Genomic DNA, 11,879 nt, shown 5'->3' with positions numbered 1-11,879 from the left:
GTATAGCATGTAGGCATTTTCCTGAACATCACACAGAGACGACTTTTAAAGACGGTTTCCAAAACTGGAAACGTATTGGGCAGGTCTGTGAGAAGCATCAGGCTAGCAAGGGGCATGCTTCTGCATTTGTAAAATTTCTCTCCTACAAACATGCGCACCAAGGCAGCGGTACTGTGTTAAACCAGATGCACGGACATTCCATTTCGTTCATTGACAGTAATCGACAGCACGTCAAAGTTGTCCTGGATGTTGTCATGCAGTGTGCCAAAATGGAGATACCCCTGAAAGGGCACCGGGAAACACAGGAAGCATTAAACAAGGGTAATTTTTTGGAGCTATTCGAGTTCATATCAAAGTATGAAATGAAATGAAATAAAAAAGGCTTGTTGAACTGCCACGAAATGGCACACTCATGTCCCACCACATTCAGGACGAGCTGCTTGAGGCTGCTGCTTCACTTCTACTCAGGAAGATAAAAGCTGAGATGCAAGAACAGCCTAGGCCCACATATTTCGCCATACTTGCAGATGAGTTTAAAGATGTTTCGAAACGCGAGCTAGTTGCTGTCTGTGTTCGATTTATCCATGGTGGGACAATCAAAGAACGAGCACTGGGCTTTGTCAAAACAGCTGACCTGTCTGCTCAAGGAGTATCGTAAAGAATCCTTGAAATCCTAGAACCACTTGGATTGGACCCGTCTCTCTGTGTCGGGTTCTGTTTTGATGGGGCATCGGTCATGTCTGGGCACAGAGGAGGCGTTCAAGCTATCTTGAAAGAGACATATCCCAAAGCTGTGTATGTACACTGTAATTCCCACAGACTGAATTTAGTGCTTTGTGCTGCTGCGGAATCATCTGGACACGTCAGTACTTTTTTCACTGTCATCAATCAGATACACAACTTCTTCACTGGGGCCCAGAGGCACGCTCAGTTTGTGGAGAATCAGAAAGAAATGCATCCACAACGCCCATGCAAGGAGCTGGAAAGGTCATGTGAAACGAGATGGAGCTCCAAATCAGGATCTGTTCATAAAGTCTTAGAAATGCTACTCAGCTACGAGACTCTTGCTGAGTATTCAGAGACAAGCGGACAGACAAAACTAGATGCAGATAACCTATTACAACAGATGCAAACAAAAAAGTTCATTTTCATGCTTGTTGCGTTTTGCAAGTTCTTTCAATGCAGCGATTTTGCCACAAAGGGGCTCCAAAGTCCAGCAATCTGCGTGGCAGACTGCATCTCCTTAATCGAAACATTGAAGACCACTCTTGCCACTTTTTGAGACGATTCAGATGGTGACTTTGACAAAGTGCTCAGATTGACGTAGGAGTTGATGGTAAAGTACGATGTAGCATGCTGGGATATGATAATGTCTCGAGAGCGAAAGCTGCCTGCAAAGTTGAGTCAGTCTATTGTCACCACAACATTGGGGAAAACATCCGCTATTAAGAATAATGGTGATCTGAGGGCACTCTGGAACTGTATTCTGGACAACCAGCTGACTGAATTGAACAGCCGATTTAAAGACGACACCTACGGAATAATGCAAGCTTCAGCTGCCCTCATCCCAGGATCCACCACTTTTGGCACACAAGAACTGCTAAAATCTCCATGCAGCTTGTATGGGATAACAGTCAATGATGCGGAATTTGCCCTTTTCACCCAATTCATCAAGGGCAAAGCTGACAAGGACAAAATTCCCTCATTAATTGAATTGTTGGATTCCTGCGCTGCTGATATTTTTCCCGGGATGAACTGTCTGTTAAGGGCTATCATCATACTACCCATGACGTCCTGCAGTGTTGAACGGAAACACTGGATTATGATGAGATCATCAGCATCTTTAATTCAAAACCCAGGCGACTCCGCCTTGTGTAGCCGGGTAAGGTAGGCCATGGTTTTCTTTACGTAGGCCCGCCGTGGCCATGGACAGCAGGATGAGAACTTTGAGCCTCTGAGCGAGATATTTTATTTGGGACTTCTCCCAAACTCTTAGGGTAGGCCTATTCAGTAGGCTTAATATATGCACTATAGACTATGCAATGTTGCTTTTCTAATGAAGCCAAACGTTATGTTATGTACATTGACCTTATCCTCTTCATGGACTGAATATTCATTCAGTTTCATTCCTGTAAATATGCACTGCATAATGTTGTAGTTGTTTTTTGTTGTTTTTTAGTAGGCTTAATATGCACTCTATGCAATGTTTTGTTGTCTTTTCATTCCTTTAAATGTGTTGTGCACTGAATAGTGTTATGTTGTTGTTTTGTTAGAGCTCCGTGCTCTCTAATTGCGCTGCCGTTCTATGCACTAGGCCTATAGGCTACAATGTTGCCTTTTTGTGAATGATATGGATCTGGCTCTGTAGCCATTTAGCCTATGGTAGGTATAGGCTTTTGTATTAAGCTCAGTTTTGACAGCAGATTAAATATAAACCACAAAATAAGTAAGCTAATAAACATTTTTTTATGAATACTTGTTTCATGTGTGATGTGGTTTGAGGTAGCAATTTGTGGATCGAGTGTCATGGTGTTCGGTGGAGTCGGTCAGCGCGGTGTGTGAAGCGGGCGGCAACTCACACTTTCTGATTCTAGGTTAAATATACCTGTATGCTTATCTATTGTTCTTCAGAGTCACCTGTTGAGACAATTTTAAAGCAAGAAGAAGCATTTGAAATGATTCAGCGCAATATTAATTATTTAAAGTTAGTTCTTAATGATAAGTCTCATAGGGCACTCGTGTGTGTGAACGAGAAAGACAGCTGAGCGGAGATGAATAAACGGAACGATAGTTATAGGCTATTATTAAATCGCGCTGGGGGAAAAAAAAAAGCGGAATCAATTATGTCTATGTATGGGAAACACTGTCCCTTTAGTGGTGCTTCTGAATTCAGGATTCAGGACAAATGCTTTGATTTTGGGACACCCTAGATTCAGGCCCACCCCGACTTAATCCAGGCCCACCCATCTGTCATGTTCTGCATCCGCCACTGGTGTGCAGAGCGAGGGAGATGAATGGATGATGTAGGGACACTGGCCCCCACTAGGTGGCAGAAGTGGACAGTGTGACAGCATATATTGAGCTAGAAGCATTTATGTGTAGACTAGGCTATCACTCTAGTCTAGACGTAAGATAATGCCAGTGGAGTTTAAACTATGCTAGACTGGATGATCATCCATTAGCGATGCATTTGTTATGCTTTGAATTAAGGCAGGGAATTGAGTGATGTATGGATTCAGTCAACCTTCTTGCTCTGCCTCCACACATTATTTCCTTTTTTTCCTTCCTTTTTTTTTCCTTGGATGGAGAGGACAGTGAGGAGACGGTAGTGATGGGGAGGACAGTGAGGAGACGGCAGTGATGGGGAGGACAGTGAGGAGACGTTAGTGAGAGTATGATAGTGTGAAAGAGAAGAGAGTATGATATTTTGAGAGAAAAGAGTATGATAGTGTGAGAGAGAAGAGAGTATAGTGGTGCCATTGTTGACACATTTTTACATTGGGGTTAGAAAACCAGTGGCACACATCCTACATCTGTACATAGGCCTACGAATCACTCTGCACTGCCTCACAACACTATCCACATCAGAAAACAGTCCAGTCTTATCACCGCATCGTAAAGATCTTCAAAAATACTGAGGTGTTTCTTGTGCATGAGTACAAGAGGCGTCCATTGTAAGGCTGAGTGGTCACAATGAGTGGGAAGGCACTGAAATAATAAGAGCTGGAACTATGCTGGAACAAATGCAATGTAAAACTAAGAAAATGTAAGAAACCGTTTGACACTGAAGACGCAGTGCCATGATAAATAAAGGCTCTCCTTTTAATGCACCATGTGCCCAAGGACCAAAGAGAGAGCTCAACTCTCTCCCAGAAGACTGGAAGTTATTATTGCCAAATAGGGTGTGATGATGATGATGATGATGATGACAGTATGTTGGTTGACTGGAGATGTTGCGGTGTCACTGTTTATGGTTATTGCTTGTGTGCATATGAAGACACCTAGGGCATCAATAAAAATCCTGCACTCACCCACACCAAAAGCCCAATCTCAGCTTGGCTTGCTGCTTTCATCTGCTCCCCATAAATCAAGCATTCGCCTCGCTGCGCACCGGGGTGCTGGGCACATGGCTGAGGTTAGAGGCGAGACTCATGCCTGGCACTGGAACTGAGCAGGAGCCAGACATATAGACCTGCCTGGGGGTATTTTGAGAGCATTGGGGTGCTTGACTAAGGCATTCCCATCAGGCCCGTTGTGGTGGGTATTTTGGTCTGATTCCCACGTATCACTCTCTTAGACAGGAGTTTTAGAGGGCCATTGTTGGCTTGTTCCCACCAGATTTTCTCTGAAATTAATATCTAGGGGGCTACATCAGCCTTAAGGAATCTGCCTTAATGTTAAATATCTGGGGCCTATGATCAAGCGCTGCACTCACCATATTATTCAAGATATCTTAATATGTAACAGTGATAGGAGAAGAGATGAAGAGGAGAAAAGAGGAGTGGCGACGAGTGAACAGGTAATGTGGAGAGGAGAGGAGTGGATATTTCAGCGTCTGAAATATAAACCAAGCTGCCATCTTTGAGTTATGGTTCCAAACAAGCAGATCTGGCTCGTCCAGGACCCTGGGCCCCCTAGGGGCCAGTCGTCATGTACAGAGGCCCTGACTCCACAAGTGTCCGTTTGGTTATGGGAGGATGGCAGGCTTATGTTCTCCCCGATCACCATCCTCTTGCAGCTCTCTGGGTTGTGACCTTGGCCTCTCTGCCCTCTGAGTCTTAAAGGGGTAGTTCGGAATTTTGGACATCGGACCTAATTTCCAAGTGAGAAAACTGAGATTGGGTCATTGGAGACCGTTTTCAACATGTTTCATTCAGTCCTTCTAGTTGCAGAAATCGCTGGTGCTAGGCTAGCGCAAGTCAAGGGGAACTGCTAGCCTGCCAATAAAAACAGGGTTTTACCCACTCCACAGTACACCTGAGGCAAACCAATTATAACGCCAGACTATCTATGTAAATGTCTGTGTTGATAGAATAATGTTAGAAATAAAACTACCCTTGCATCGCATTGCATTTAGTTTATAATCCCTGTAGTTGGAAGCAGGCTACGGCAGCGGCGGACTGATATTACCTGGAGTGTGCTTCTCTATTTACCTTCTGCTGTAGTGAATTGGTTGCTACAACGGAGCAAAGTGAAATCCTGCCGCTGCTGAGAAAGTAGTCCTCCAAAATGTAATGTGATCATTATGATACAAGGATAGTTTTATTTCTAATATTATTCTATCAACACAGACATTTACATCGATAGTCTGGGTTATAATTGGTTTGCCTCGGGTGGACTCGCACAAGCGATTTCTGCAACTAGAAAGACTGACGTGTTGAAAACGGTCTCCAATGATAAATAACACACTGGCTCACTTGGAAATAAGGTCTGATGTCCAAAATTCCGAACTACCCCTTTAAGAGTGGAGCACAGTGTGTAATGTGAGGTGTCCAGTGGTGGCTCTTGAAGAAAATCTCAGGGGGGGCAATCCTTTTTCTGATAATGATTAAGGTGACCCATTCAATAGGTGCATTACTGTAATTTCCCGCATATTGGCCGCATCATGGATAAACCGCAAGCCTTTAATTTATGTATTAAAAAAAACTGAATTGTGTATAAGCCGCACCCATATATAGGCCGCACAAGTTTCAAATGGGCTAATTATGTAATGAATAGGCATATAAAACCCTTCAGCCAAGTGGTCACTGCAAATCAATGTTAAACTTGAACTTGCTTTTTCCCCTTAACGTTAAGACCGACTAGGCCTACTGCTTGATACACGCACATTTTTGTGCAGGAGAACGGCGAGCAAGTCAAACGTGCGTAGCGGCTACAGTCTTTCTTTACTGTCTCGAGTTCGTGTCGCTGTTAAACACCTGATAATGAGCTAGTTTACCACGATAAGACCGCCATATGAATCTGGAAAAGACAGCGAGGATGCAGGGAGTTCAGCAAGGCTACAGTTGAAGATCAAGGTCATGCATTAGAGGAATTGACGTGTTCCCTGATGGACAAAATTAACTCACAACTGTTTATGCTGAGACTGTTTTGCTTTTTGCTACCTGTCTGTTATGACCACATGGCTCAAGCATGGCATAACAAATTGGGAGACACGCAGTGACAAGTTTTTGGTATATTTATTTAAAAATAAAAGGCCCTAACAAGGAAATTAAGTATCAGTGTAGATGGCAGCTTAACTATGTGTAATGTGTTATGGACTGGTGTAATGAGAATGTACAACAAAACCAAAATAAAGACGATGAGGTTGGCGGCAGCAGCTTCTGTCACCCAGGCAGCCAGCGACCGACAGGCTGGATGTCTTCCTCCTTTTATAGGCCAATCAGGGCAATCAGGTCAATCAGTTGCACCTGCTGCAGAAAGGGAAGAGCCAAATGACCCAAGTAGTGAAGCAGCGCCTCCCCCACCACATCAGGGGAAGGACACCTTCCCTGATCGCCATGGTATGCGTTACCAGGGGGACGTAACATGTCTGGGTGCGGGCTTTGCGCACCGTCAAGGGAAAGAGACGGTGGTTGAAAAAAGTATTTCGACCACTTATTAAGTTCACTCATTGCTTATAATGTTTTATTAGTTTCCCAGTATCATTTCCTTAATTTAGAAGACAGTTTTGTTCATTTTTGAATTGTAAAGTAAATACAATAATTTTTTGAAGTTGCGAGTTTTTGAATTATTGGAAGCGAGTTGAGCTGACCACGTGTGCTGTACCATATATGTAGGCCTACTGTACTGTATATTGGTGAAACACAACACTGCCAATGTCTACCAACGAATGACGTACAAAAGAAATTTGTAGCAAAGAACGAATAACCTAATTAACTGAAAATGGATTTTTAGAAATAATTAAACCATGTATTGGCCGCACCCATGCATAAGCCGCATAGCTTACGGAATTTTGTGTATAAACCGTGACTTATAGTCAGGAAATTACGGTAAGCAAGACAGTATCAATTTGTTGTTAGATGATTAACTCATACAGAGTCCTTCTTGTGTACATTAGATGGCAACTCCATAAACAAAAATGGTGTAGCTCCACAATTATTATTATTATAATTATTTACATGAATCTAATGTTGTATGATGTCAAATTGTGATGAATAACAGCACATATAACAACAGGCTGTAATATCCTCACATAGCCACAAGGGAACAGGACCAAATATATAAAAGCTGTATTAACCGCACATAGCCACAAGGGAACAGGACCAAATATATAAAAGCTGTATTAACCGCACATAGCCACAAGATGGCAGCACACATAATACACTAGGAGGGGGGCGCTCAACACTAGCCAATCAGAGCACATTACATGTCATAGAGGCCACGCCTGCCAAAGTACTAGCGAGCGCACACAAGCAGGAGAGGGCAGAAACTCTACAGGCAGCGTATCTATCAGATATCCAGCTAAGAGTCGCTCCACGCGTGAATTATACAATTCCTCTCCTTTTGCTTCATAGATAATAGACCAAAACCTATAACAAATAAAGTGAGTTAAAAGCGATCCTGTGTCGACGGCCTTCTTCCTCAAAGAACACAACAAAATAGCTAAACAAGACACAAGATATGTCTAGCAACCACATAAAGACAGGGGCAGCATATTAAGTCAAGTATTTATTAACTGACCAAGGATCAAGAGCTTTCACAACCTTAACAACATACATACAACAAGATAGTGCAGTCAAATCATCCTAAAGTGTAAAGGAAACAATAAATTTCAACAATAAATTAAAAAAAAACACAGCATGGCAAAAACAAGTAAAATAGTTGAGAATTGGATCTTTAGATCTACCATTTCTGGTATTTAGGATACAAAAAGAAAAAAAAAAAAGAAGAAAGAAAGAAAAAGAAAGTGCTTCTTCATAAAAGCTAAATGTACATGTCCCAAAGTGACTAAACAATTGAGGTTTGACCTAATGTGGTCAGTTAAACACCAAGCCAGAATGATGAGGTGCAGCTAGATTGTATGGCTTTGTAAATGTGAACAACCATTATCTGGCCAATTGTATGAACCTGTAAACATGAACAACCATAGGCAACCATCTGGCCATTGGTATAGATCTGTAAAAAATGAACATGAACAAAACATAGTTTTTTAAACCTTTTTTCCGAATGAATGAAAACAAACCATTTAAAAACAACATCAACAGAGAGAGAGAAACTACATTAATTGTACTGAAACTTTGCTTGTCTCTCTTTCAGTGCAGCTTAGCGGTCAATGACTTTCTCATTGTTCTCCCTCTATACCAGATCTCTAGACTCTGTAATTACATCACACGGTTTTTCATATCACTGCTATGCCGACGACACTCAGCTATTCCTCTCATTCCCCTCCTCTGACAAAGCCCTGATTGCAACGCGCATATCTGAATGTCTGAATGTCACTTGGATGACTCCCCATCACCTGAGGCTTAACCTCAACAAGACTGAGCTCCTCCTAATACCGGGGAAAGATTGCCCACACTTGGACTTACTGGTCACTGTCGAGAACATCACTGTATCTCCGTCTCCAACTGCCAGAAACCTTGGTGTGGTACTAGACAACCAGTTATGTTGCACCGCCAACATCACCGCAGTGGCCCGATCCTGCAGATTTGCACTTTACAAAATCCGCAGGATACGGCCCTTCCTCACAAGGGAAGCAGCTCAGCTTCTAGTCCAAGCGCTGCTCATCTCCCGCCTGGACTACTGCAACTCGCTCCTAGCTGGACTCCCGGTCTCTGCTATTAAACCTTTGCAACCGACCTAAATCCGACCTGAATTCTCCCATGTGACTCCCCTCTTCCGCCACCTCCACTGGCTCTCTGTAGTAGCCTTCATCAGATTCAGAAAGAGGATGGTACTGGCATACAAGGCAGTTGATGGAACTGCCCCTGCTTCCTCCAAGCTTTGGTCAAACCACACAGCCCAGCTCGATCCCTCTGCTCAACTACCTCAGCTGGACGTCTGGTACCGCCATCACTAAGAGCAACCAAAGGTCAATCAGCTAAATCAAAATGTAAATAAATGTAAATGTCATTGAAATCACGCATATTGAGGACTAGTTTCCTCTCCATGGAGAGCATGGTCAGTGCATTCAGATGTTCCTGGCTCATTGAATTTCGCAGGAATGTCTCAATTATTTTTAAAGTTGAGAAACATCTCTCAGCTTCAGCTGTTGTCATGGGAGTAGTTATGAAAATGTTCAACAAACTCAGTCTCAGAGAATGTCTCCTGGAGGTTGTAGCTCATGATAACCTGGTACAGTGCCAGTGCATCACAGCAAGCCTTGAATTCAGGATTCTCATAGATCAGAGCCTCAACAGGAAATGAATGGCAGTACCTTTCAAACATATCTCCTTGTACTAAGGTAGCACTCACAAGGTAGCCAGTGAACGAGAACCTCGCTTTGGTGTGAGCCAGGATGGTGTCACAGACCTCTTCAGACAGCCTCTGCTTTGCCTCTTTTGTCAAAGCCGTCCTTGGTCTGTCGGTTCCTGATGGCTCTTGCAGCTGGTCAGAGTCCCTGAATGCAAACAAACCAATAATGTGTTTGTTAGGCTGTGTACAGTACTGTAGTCTACATGATGCACATGTTCACACTTTATCCAGTACAAAGATGTCAGTATACCCACTTAAAATGGGCAGAGATGCATAATGTTAGTGTAATAGTTTTTTAAGCTATCCATTGTGCCTCACCTAACCAGGATGTCCAGCACAGAGTAAAGCAAGCTAGATTACACCACTGGCCATATATTATAAAAATAACACAAATACAGTCTCCTTTCATGCATATGTTCTCATAACAAAGCTCTGCTTTAAGAAGGATCAAATAATATAAATGTTATCTTACCTAATGGTCTGCACACTGCTTGTGAAGCGTTTTTTCTCGCACTCAAAGTGCTTTTCTCTCTCTCTCACTCTGTCTGTCTCTCTCTCTGTCTCACTCTCTCTGTCTCTCTCTATGGAGGGAGGAATGGTCCCCTTGCAGTAGATCAGTGTTCTCTCTCTGGATGGAGAGTGGTCCACCATCATCGTCCCCACCAACCGTCAGTACGGTGGGTGCTCTGCAGAGGAGAGGAGGTTGCGGGCTGAACATGAGAACGCCCTTACATGTCTTTCATTTGTGCATTGGCACTTGTACGTGCTGCCATGACATTGACATGTATTACAATGTGTGCCGTTTTGGTGAACAAAGCGCCCCACTGTACATTACCCACCCTTGGCATTTCCCCTTGGGCTTCAATCACAGGCAGAACAACCTGAGTTCCAGACAGAACGAGCCGCTGACAAGGCGCTTTGACGCACCAATAACCAATATTGTCTACTCCATATTTCGGAGATGTCTCCCCAAGGCCTTTCCTGCTTTATGGGCGGCCGTTGCCCTGCATGCTTTCTGCTCTTTGTGTGGAGACAGAACGATTGTGAACAATGAGTGTGAACAAGACATTGATTGTGTGAGTACCTGGCCGAGTGTCAAGCACTGAATCTCTTAAGTGCTCGTCATTGTCAAGTGGGAAGTGTGTGTGTGTGTGTGTGTCGGTCTGTTTGTGTGTTACTGCGCGTGTTGTGTGTTTTCTCATGTGTGGTGTGATTGTGTGTTTGTGTGTGTGGGGGGTGGTCCTTCACCACTTTGCAGGAACGCTGGAGATGAACCTTCAAAATAATAATAAAATAGTGATGATGATTCTGCCTGTGTGTTACCAGTCTGACTGTGGGTGTATTGGAGGTGTTCAGCCCACTTCACACTGCAGCCACGAGTCACTAGTCACCCACATGCTGGCTATAAACAGGGGCTAATGAGAAGAGAAATATTGTCATCTAATATGAAACAATTTTCCTTTTATTCTATATTCCCTTACAACACACACACACACAAAGGAAATCGTTTTGGCTGCTGTTCCTCATTTGCAGTACATTTGTGTGAGGCTACTGTATATCTGCACCGATAATGCAGACGGATTGTGTGTATATGGGTATTTGTGAGCTTGTATGCGTGTATGCGCGTGTGTGTGTGTGTGTATGTGTGTGTGTGTGTGATTGTGCGTGTGTGTGTGTGTGATTGTGTGTGTGTGCAAAGACCACAATTCCTACCACTCTATCAGGGCTCAATTATAAACCACTCTATCAGGGCTTAAACACGTTTTCTGAAACTTTTGTTCAATTTCTCAAAACTCTAAACATAAACCTGAAAAGCGTTAACCATTTTGTTTTATAAACACAGCTATCATATGAATATCTCTTAGAGAGAATCAATTAAACACTGGTGTGATAAATTTAAAACACTTCCATCAAAATACTGTTTACATATGTTTTGGCTTCATGAGGCCATGTTACATATTCAAATGTAAAATTGTTACAAATAGCTACCCTTTTTAAAGTTTAATAGGTTGCAATTGTATGGTACATACAGTATAAATACTGTTGCCATATTGTAATACAATGTAAATATAATAATCATATAAATATTGCATTGACACAATTGTATCAGAATAGGATACAATGCATATTTGTCTATCCAATGAGCTCCAATTGGCTAAACTCACAATCCCAGCTTCCCAGAGTCATACTGTACACCGATAGTTGATACTGCAACATTGTTGGAGTTCTGAGAATGCCCCAATGTTACCTATTTTTGCAAAACTCACAGTACAGTAATTGCACTGATAAGTAAAATGAAAAACACTACAGTAAGAAAATGTCTTTCGGGGGATGTAATGATGAAATCAGTGCAAAAAGTACAAAAAGGTAACAAAGCAAATATTTATTTGTTACTGTAATACAGTAAAATGTAAAAGCTTTTCGTAGGCCAACAAAAAATAAAAATAAGAATATAAATGCAG

Source organism: Micromesistius poutassou (genome assembly GCF_964030765.1).
Source record: "Micromesistius poutassou genome assembly, chromosome: 5".
In the NCBI taxonomy this organism is placed as follows: domain Eukaryota; kingdom Metazoa; phylum Chordata; class Actinopteri; order Gadiformes; family Gadidae; genus Micromesistius; species Micromesistius poutassou.
Note: the sequence above shows the minus strand (reverse complement) of the source record.